The following is a 9,293-nucleotide window of genomic DNA, read 5'->3' as shown; positions in this document are numbered from 1 at the left end:
GCCGATCTAGTAAGAGGTGTGGTATTTGCCCGTCCACATGGCGCATACCAAACCTTAGCACCCATTTTCTTTCATTTTATATGTGGATTTTTAAGCCTTGAGTCTGTCCATGCAGATATTTTTCACGGCTACTAAGCTACTTTCGAAATAATAAAAAATTTTGTGAGAATAAGCCGAAGCAAGTATGTGAATACAAGTAAAATAGTCAAAAAGTATACAAAGTTACTGTCAAATAAACAATAAAGGACCTCGCACTAATTATGTAGAAAATTGGTCCAAGTGAGTTAATTTTCACGTGTAATATAGTTTTTATAACGTGATGAGAACAAAAACTATTATAGACACAAAGCTCAATAATAGTTTTTGAACAGTGCAGTGGTATGCTCTGTGAACACAAGTTTTATACTTTTAATATACCAATCAAAAACTATCTATTATCAAAAATTCAATAACTCGTTTAATTTAGGAAACTTCATACGAAGTTTTACATTAATTATTTAGTTTTATATTAATTTACATTAATTAATTACAAATAAAGACGGCATTTATTCGTTTCTCGAATTGATTAAAAGATCGATTTAAAAAAATCTCTTTGAAATTTTTGCAGATTAAAATATAAGTCAATAATAATGTGATAAATAGGAAAGTGAATTTTATACGTAATATTTGTTCCACACATCCCTTATACAAAAGACGAAAAAAGAAACCAAGAACTCCTCCAGAATGAGTCACGCCATAGGTGCGCCCGCAATTAATCCCGTGCACCTGGATCGAAGTCTTACCAAGATCCAAGTTATTTAAACCTGACAACCCCTGTTGACTCTAGCATGCACACGCGAATATTCGTTGTCAATATCATCCTCAAATAGAAAATTCGTTTATTCTTTCTAAATTACTTAGTTGTTACATTATTCATTTAATAATTTCGTCTTGTATTAAATTTTTTAAATATATACTTAAATTTTTTTTAACAAAAACGTTAATAGTAAATGTTGTGCATACGTGAGTGCGTACGTATAATATAATATAACTTGTTTCATAGATGTTAGTAACCCTTCAGAATGTAATATAATATTATAACGTGTATTATTTGGATAGTGTACAATAACAGTAAATACATATAAATAAAAATTTGTGAACATATATAATTCAATTTGCTCACATAACATTAATTTACTAATTAAGACGCGAATATACGAATACTTTAAACAAAAATATTAAATAAATAAAAGTTTCATGAAATATTTAGGATGAAGGGGAATTTTTAAAGCTGCGTGAAAAGTACCATTACTGTTCCGAAAAAATAAACAACCCGATTATACTTCGAAGGTTTGACAATTTGTTTGAAAAAAAATTAATTTTAATGTGAGGGGTCTATGCCCTGCGTTCTAATTCTATGCACCCTGTGTATACGTAAATTGCGACTTCGATCAGATATAACTCACATACGGCCATCTGACAGAAATAGCGAATAATGGCATCGCATATGTTAGTTTACATACTCCACATGACTTGTCTACGATATACATATATCGTATAATACTTTTTAACAAAAGTAGAAAGGATTGGAAATGTCTCAGTTTATTTTTCCTGTCCTGTCGTATAATTTTATATTTTAATAATAATTACGAAGGACATTTCAAATGAATTTCATTTTTTAAATAGAAAAATATATGAATTCTATCTACATTATATGCAGAATAATTAGAGGAATCATATTATGTAAAAAATTCATATTATTCCATTTTAAAAAATGAAGTTGACTTTATAAGTACTGAAGTTTAGTACTTTTAGTACTTCAAATAAATAATTAATTACTGTCTTTCAGTAATCAATTGGCTAGTATAAAATTTGCCAATATTAGATTTCTATAAAGGTATATATGTAATATCAATGAATTACTATTACTGAATGTATGTCATACTTATTGTTGACTGATTGTCGATATTTTATGTTATGAAAAAAAAATGATCGAAGAAACAATATTTTCAGAAATAGAAAGATTTAAAAAATTTAAATTTGCCTGAATCTCAATAGACTTCCATGAAAATTTCTGATTATCAAGATTAAAAGGAAATCTGAAAATTTCAGATTGATTTTTAAGTTTTTTCCAGATATAGTACCTAAATCTTCTGAAAATAGACAAAAATATTAAACTTCTATGAAAGATATCTTGAAAATTATTGTATACGTCACAATTTCGTATTCAATTTTGAGATTCTCTCTCTCTTTCTCTCTCTCGTCTATTCTATTTGGAGAATCACTGACTACCTGCACCAAGAAATTAGGAGGATTTGAAGGAAAATAAAATAGAATGGTTTTCTAACAGGTGCGTTTAGCAGGGTACATACTTGCTTCTCGGAAGCTAACAATAGGCATCAGATATACAAATAGTTGGAAAAAGTTTGATCTTTATTTAATTTAAAATATCATTTTAACAAATCTACAATTTAAAGACTGAAAAATTGAAAATTAACGACAGACGAGTCTCGAATATTTTGGTTTAAAAAGACTACTACTAAACTTCTACTAAAAAATGATCGAAGTATTTGTAAAATAAATACTCTTCGCTCTGGCGACACTCTGTATAAAATAAAAAATGTAACAAAGTTCTTTATAGATATCTTCAAATATATTTCTTCCATTCTACCCTACTGTCTACCGTACAAATATTATTACTTTTTATACGACATGAAAACGATTGGGAGGCACTGTCGTAGGGGGAAGCGCAAGCTCGCGCGTGTGAAGTATTGCATGTGCGAATTGACCTGCGCACACAAAGGCAAGCCTGCTCTCAAGGGTCGTCACGGCACGAAAACGATCCTCAGAGAAAAAATGACAAGGGTGAAGAAAATCCATTCCTAACGTCGTTAAATAAATGTAACAGTGTCGACCGAGAACGCCATTCTCATGCGTCATTCGCGTGAACGAACTGCTTGTATCACTATAAGTTTGTAACCACGGTTCTTGATTGATCAAGCAAGTTCTTATTTAACTCTTTTACCTACAATAATTGCAGTCCATTTTCTTTTATGCGTAGAACCTGATCTTAATCAGAAATTTCGCATAACTTCGTTGAATGACTCTTAAACGTTGTTATTATATATGTATAGCGTGAAACCAATTTCAAAAAGCGTTTTCAGAAAACATTTTTAATGTCTTAAAAAAAAAAAAAAATTAAATATATTTTATATAAAAATGATTTTGAAATATTTTTTTTATATAAAAATAATTTGTATTTCTTTTCTTCTAGATTTCTTATTATACTTTTTCTAAATACTATACTTTTTTCAGCTCTAAATAATAAAGAATAAATTTAAAATTAAATACAGCTACTTTTAACAAGTATTACATTTTTTACAAAAAATAAACAACAAACGTAATTTAATAATTAATACCACAAAGACAGTTTGAAACATTTTCGTTTTAAAAAATTAGAAACATAAACTTTTTAGCTACTCCAATACATGATATAAAAAAATATTACACTTCTTTGATTTCTCAAATTTCTATAATCTCAAATATTTATTGATTTTCTAGTGTCCTAATTGACAATATAAAATAAGCAAGGAAGTTGATCAAACGAAAAATTTTAGAAAAATAGTTAATTAAGTAAAATTAATTATGTAAAGGGGTGTGCTATAAAACATCTTAAATTCATGTACTTATAAATAGAAAGAAAATTGGAGTAAACTCTAAAAATATACACTCGAACGTATTCAACGATCCTATCTGTTTGTCTCACGTATATTATCGATCGCAATAAGTCGCCATGTATGAATGGAGCCGTCACTTACAGTCTCGTAAATAAACACATGAATCGCGAGACCGGATCTTTAAAGGACAATTTACGCACACTTCTGCTGCCGTGCATCCTCTGGCGTTGAAATCACCACCCGATAATGGCCAGTGATTGCAACGCTGTCCACGATGTCACGTAGATAATCATCAATTAATGAACCGATTTACTTGTAATCTTGAATACTAAATCGTTATTAGTTACATTCATTACTGAAACATTTCTCGCAGCACCTTTTTTACTACTATTTATTAAATAATTATAGCCTATACAACACAGAACATTTCAGAAATATTGCAGCAACCTTGTAACATTCCAGTAATATTGCGGCAATCTTACAACATTCCAGCAATACTGTTGTAACGTTACAAAATTGTAGTTACTGCAAGCTGGGCTGTATAGAAAAATTGTGTTAACAAAACTGTCCGATAATTGTCATATATCCAGTAGCTATTAATAGTATTTAGATTCACTATGTACGTGTGTGTCGAATTCTTTTATTATTTCCGAAATAAAATTTAAGGTCTTAGGATCTATGCAAAAAAAAACATAACGACGTGGTTTTTGTTGTCGTTGACAATGTTAAGTCTTCAAAATTACAGTTGAGTGATTTCTTCTAAGAGAGATAGAATTCATCTAATTTAATATAGAAAATGATGTCTCAATCATTCTATTAAAATTAGTATTTGTAATGTTGTTATGCTATAAAAACGCTTTCTCTAAATTATGTTTTGATACATGCAATTGCATGAAATGCTGTTAGTACACATTTAACAATCATTCTATCTCCTGATCGTTATTTTAATTGTTAGATTTTACCAAATAAACCAGTCTATAAAGATATTTTTTTCATTTATTAAAACTCATCAATATTACATTAGAATTAGAGATAATTGAATTTAATGTTATCGATGAGTTTAATGCTATCAGTGCTCCATTTTAGAATTCACATACTGGTATTAAACGCAACGACACAATACTGTTTGATGTTTCCTTTAGTGCAAGATTAACTTTCTGTAGCCAAGTAAAATTGAGTTTTATTCTTCAATTTATCTTACGTTTAAACTTCGTTAAATGTCCTCATATTCTTCTTTATAATAATATAATCCCAGGAAGATTAGAAATTTCTACCAGGACAGGATATTCCGGTATGCGTAATAAAATCTTTTCCTACTATCATTTACATAAATTAAACTGTTATTATAATTCAATCGGAATAATCGCGAGATGTATTAATAGCGCATAATCTTTCAAGTATTTGATATTCGTTGCACCGTCACTTAAATAAATCGCTGGAACGGAATTATCCCCGCAACGGTGAAAGGGTTGATCGACGTATTAAACATGTGTAAAGAAACAAAGTATAGATGAGATCAGAGAAATAATTACGTAGAGCTACAAAAATGTAGATTTAACTGCCAACCAAACTGTAATATTTTATGATGTAATAAAATGTCTTCAGCCCGTGTCACATTACACACTGAAAACTGAGATTGCGAATTGGAGATTAGAATTCAAGCAGTCAGATAATTTTAATTTCAATCCGTTTCGTTCTAATTGGATGAATTCTAATCTTTTCGAAAGAAAAAGATCGGCTGAATCGAAAGAGATATGAATCAAGATAAGAGTTCGAATCTTTTTGAATATGTCGCAGCCTTTTTGCGAAATCAGCCTTTTTAGAAAAATTTTTTGCAAAAGGGTTAATTTCGCAAAAAGACTGCGACAGATATCACTAAAAAAATGCACTCTAAATCTTAATATATATTTCTTTGAATTCTTCTCTGTAAATAAACATTTACTCACACAGCAAATAAATATTTACTCAATAAAAAACATGATAGTTAAGTTAAATTAATAGTTTTTGTTTTCAAATAAATACATATATAATAAACCTTTATATTCAGTAAATATTTACTCAAAATTATTCAAATAAATATTTATTAAAATTTAATATTTTTTTCAGTGCAGGAATACAAAAGCGATAGAAATCTCTCTTAGTTTTAATTTATATTGTCCCAGGCAGGGATGGTAAAAAAAAAATTAAAAAAAGAACATAATACTGTATATTCTTTTTAAATATATTTCTCTTTTTCGCGGAAACCTAATTTATTCGGTCTAATCTTTATCCCTTTTCGTCGAGAATGACGCGTCCTTTTGCATCGCGATAAGTCCGTTTTAATTGCACTCCGTGCATCTTCAGCGAATCGGTTGCACGCACAGTGCGCATCAAAGGTCATCGCATACAAATTGACGCAAAAGCATACATTTTGCATCCAAACAAATTCGCAAATAGAACGCTCGAAGATAAGTCATATTATTTGGCAGAATATTTGCGACCGAGGCGCTTCCGCGTTACGCTTATGCACTCTGACCTTTAACTCCCACATGAAATAAATATCATTCTTTCTTTAAAAAAACTCATGTTTACAATAAAGATTTCGTATAAATTTAAAATGATTAACTTTTCTGAATTTTTGGAACATAATCTGAAAATCGCCAGAAACCGACGTGACGCGCGAAAAAACCGTGATGCTGTGTGAATGAAGATGCGATAAATTTCATAAAATTTGTTAATATCAACACGTGACCCAGTTCGGGATTTCCTTACGCATCTCCATTCTCCTCCTCGTCTTGGATCCCGGAAGAGTAAACATTACGTCTACGTTGTCCCGGAAGTGGCAAATTGCGAAAAGTACTTAAATATCAAAGGAGCGATGGTAATCTAATCCCTCGAATAACATTGTTATTTTTAATTCCTATCAGTGTCTAAATGTAAATCAATCCATTTCTATAGAGTTTCAAAGTAAGCATCGTCTATATTAACGTATGCACTTAGAAAATAACAAACAAACTTGCACACTAAATGTACTTAATAAATAACAAACTTTGAACCAAATTGTTTAAAGGTTTAATCCATTTAATCCCATTGTCTTGTCGGATTAACGACATATTGGGTAGAAGCAGTGGAGACCTATACATACATACGATTAAAAATAACTCAAATTGGAAATAATTTCACATTAGGTATAACTTTAACAGTGTAATCAGAAAACGGACGGTCCTTCACGGCGATCGCCTTGATCGCGGGCATCGCGGCCGCGAGTGAGCTTTCACTTTTCTCAATTTGCACAAGCGCGAGCGACCGAGCGAGTCCGTCCTCGCCGTCGTTCGCCAATCGCCATACGGACGATGCGAAAGCTCTCCTCACGGGAAATGGGGGATGAGCGCGCGCTCGTTCCTCCTACGCGGGAGAGGAAACGGGAAGAGAGACGCGCGCGTGTTTTATCGATCAGAGCGGCGCGGCTTGCTACCCTTCGCTCTCCGTCGTCGCGACAACGGGAACGCTTGCTGCTGTTATTCGCGACAGAACCGTCAGAGCTATCGTCGCCATTCACGCTCTTGATCGTCGCACCTCTGTCCCTCTTTTCTTTTTTTCTTCCGAGCGTCGTCACGACGCTACATCCACCGTTGTAGCGACTCACCGCGAGCGCGATACGAGACTCGATTCTTCCTCGCAGTGCGGGAAGTCTCCGTCGTCGTCACAAATACGCAATACATATTACACAGATCTCTCGAAAGTGTCCGAGTTCTCTCGCTCGCTCGCTCGCACGCGCGCAGTAGCGCGCGCGTGTGTATCGCGCCGCTCCGCTTCGATTTACTCCACTCACGCAGTTTACAACCCCGCGACGACGACACCCCGACGCGCGACGCGTTCGACGGACACTGGACAAAATGGCGCGCGTCATTGTCCCGCAACTCCGACGCTAGAGCGCGCTGGAGCGCGCCCGGTCGACGGGGTCGACGAGGACGGAACGGAGGGTACGGGTACGGGTACGGGCGTCTGCTAGACAGGAGGAGAGATCGGTGCGGGGCGAGAGCAACCGCTCGCTGACGACGTCACACTGCGACGCGTGAAGGTGCAGAGAACCACAGACAGAGAACGGCGGCAGTGGCGGAGAATGAACAGGTTCCCGTCGGCCGAAACCACGCCTCTTCGGTATTCAAGTCGCGTCGATACCGATACCGGCTACGAGAATTACTCTCTCGCGTGGCAACCTAGCCCGGAAGCGAGAGATGTTTTTCAAATATTTCGCATCGAAAATAATACCGTTTTTCTCACCTTTCTATAGTCATCCGGGTAAACCGGTATCGGGTATCCTATATATCTATCTCTGTCATTCAGCATCTGAGCATTCACTCAGAGAAAGGTTCTTTCAATTCAAAGAAATGTTTTATTTAAACATAACTTTTTTAAATCGAAGAATTTATTTGATAAAAAAATGTTTAAATAAAAAAAATTGTTTTCTTTTACCGTATAGCAAAAAGAAATATTTTTTTTTATCGAAGAAACCTTCCTCTGAGTGTATGGTTGCAGAGAACTTGCAAGAAAACGAATCCAAAATTGTATAATAACTATGTGAAAAATGTGAATGAAACGTGAAAACGATTTAGTATCTATTATCTCGTTCTTGAAACGTTATTTTCTGAAATACGCTGAAATATACTTTTATACTATAAAAGCGTATCGAAATACAATAATAAATTTATAGAAACAAAATGTATCTTGCGAATCTTAAGAATAAAAAATTAAGTCATAACATCAAAAGGCAACCTCAAAGTTTAATTTTTATGCGAACATGTCTACATAGAAAAAAAGATATATTAAAAATAATAGCAGTTTAATTGAAAATAATCTTAATTCAATAACAATATTGATAAAACAAATAACTCTAAACTTTAAGTCCGGATCTACGATAGATTTTTAAGCCTTAAGCCATAAGGAATGAACGAATCACAATCAATTATTTTCCTCGCATTCGACTGTAATTGGTCAATTTCTTATGGCTTAAAGCTTAAAACACCTATTGTAGATCCGGACTAAAAAGTGAAAATTGAATCAGTCTTGAAAAAGATGGCTCAATTTTCAATTTTTAAGAGTGAGATTCATTCTAAGAGTTTTAGAGATAACACTTTATTAGAATAAGAGCATATGATGTATGTTTCATTATTATTATTGAATTAACAAGATTATTTTCAATTAAACTGTTAATTATGCTATTAATATTGCTACATCATGCTTTTCCGTAAACGCATAAATATTTTTAATTATATTCAATTAATTGGATTATATATTAGCGATTGAGAGAATTAAAAAATTTACTCTCTCTCTCTCTCTCTCTCTCTCTCTCTCTCTCTTTATCCGAAATATCACATTAAGAAAAACTTCTTTATTCTATGATTTCACTGCGATAATATAAAGAAAATAATATAGTCTCAACTGTGTGTGTGTGTGTGTGTGTGAGAATTTTTCCAGATTATGAATGTAATTCATACGTCCGCTACGCAGGACAAAAACATGTGAATATATTTTGGGATGAGATTGAATCCTAGCTCATTCGTCGCCGAGATTCCGTCACATCATTCCTTGGATCGTTTCCGAGTTGGTGCGGAGGAGGGTAACGGGGTGACAAGTAAGAGTTCCTAGAAACGTTTT

At 33.2% G+C, this 9,293-nt stretch overlaps 1 protein-coding gene across 5 annotated transcripts in view; it reads right to left on the bottom strand.

The window, feature by feature from the left end:
• The window catches only part of wnd (Mitogen-activated protein kinase kinase kinase 13 wallenda), a 29,285-nt gene that overhangs the window by 17,253 nt on the left and 2,739 nt on the right, over window positions 1–9,293 (bottom strand). For 4 of the 5 annotated variants that reach the window (XM_018456314.1, XM_018456310.1, XM_018456311.1 and 1 more), the window contains exon 1: window positions 7,115–7,521. The exons of the other annotated variant lie outside the window; for it this stretch is intronic. The gene's annotated coding sequence lies outside the window, so the exon portion shown is untranslated. Of the gene's footprint in view, window positions 1–7,114; window positions 7,522–9,293 lie in introns of those variants that run through there. 5 annotated transcript variants of the gene reach the window in all.

This window comes from Mycetomoellerius zeteki, unplaced genomic scaffold (genome assembly GCF_001594055.1).
Source record: "Mycetomoellerius zeteki isolate Tzet28-1 unplaced genomic scaffold, Tzet1.0 scaffold565, whole genome shotgun sequence".
NCBI classification, from domain to species: domain Eukaryota; kingdom Metazoa; phylum Arthropoda; class Insecta; order Hymenoptera; family Formicidae; genus Mycetomoellerius; species Mycetomoellerius zeteki.
Note: the sequence above shows the minus strand (reverse complement) of the source record. Positions and strands in the feature narration are given on the sequence as shown.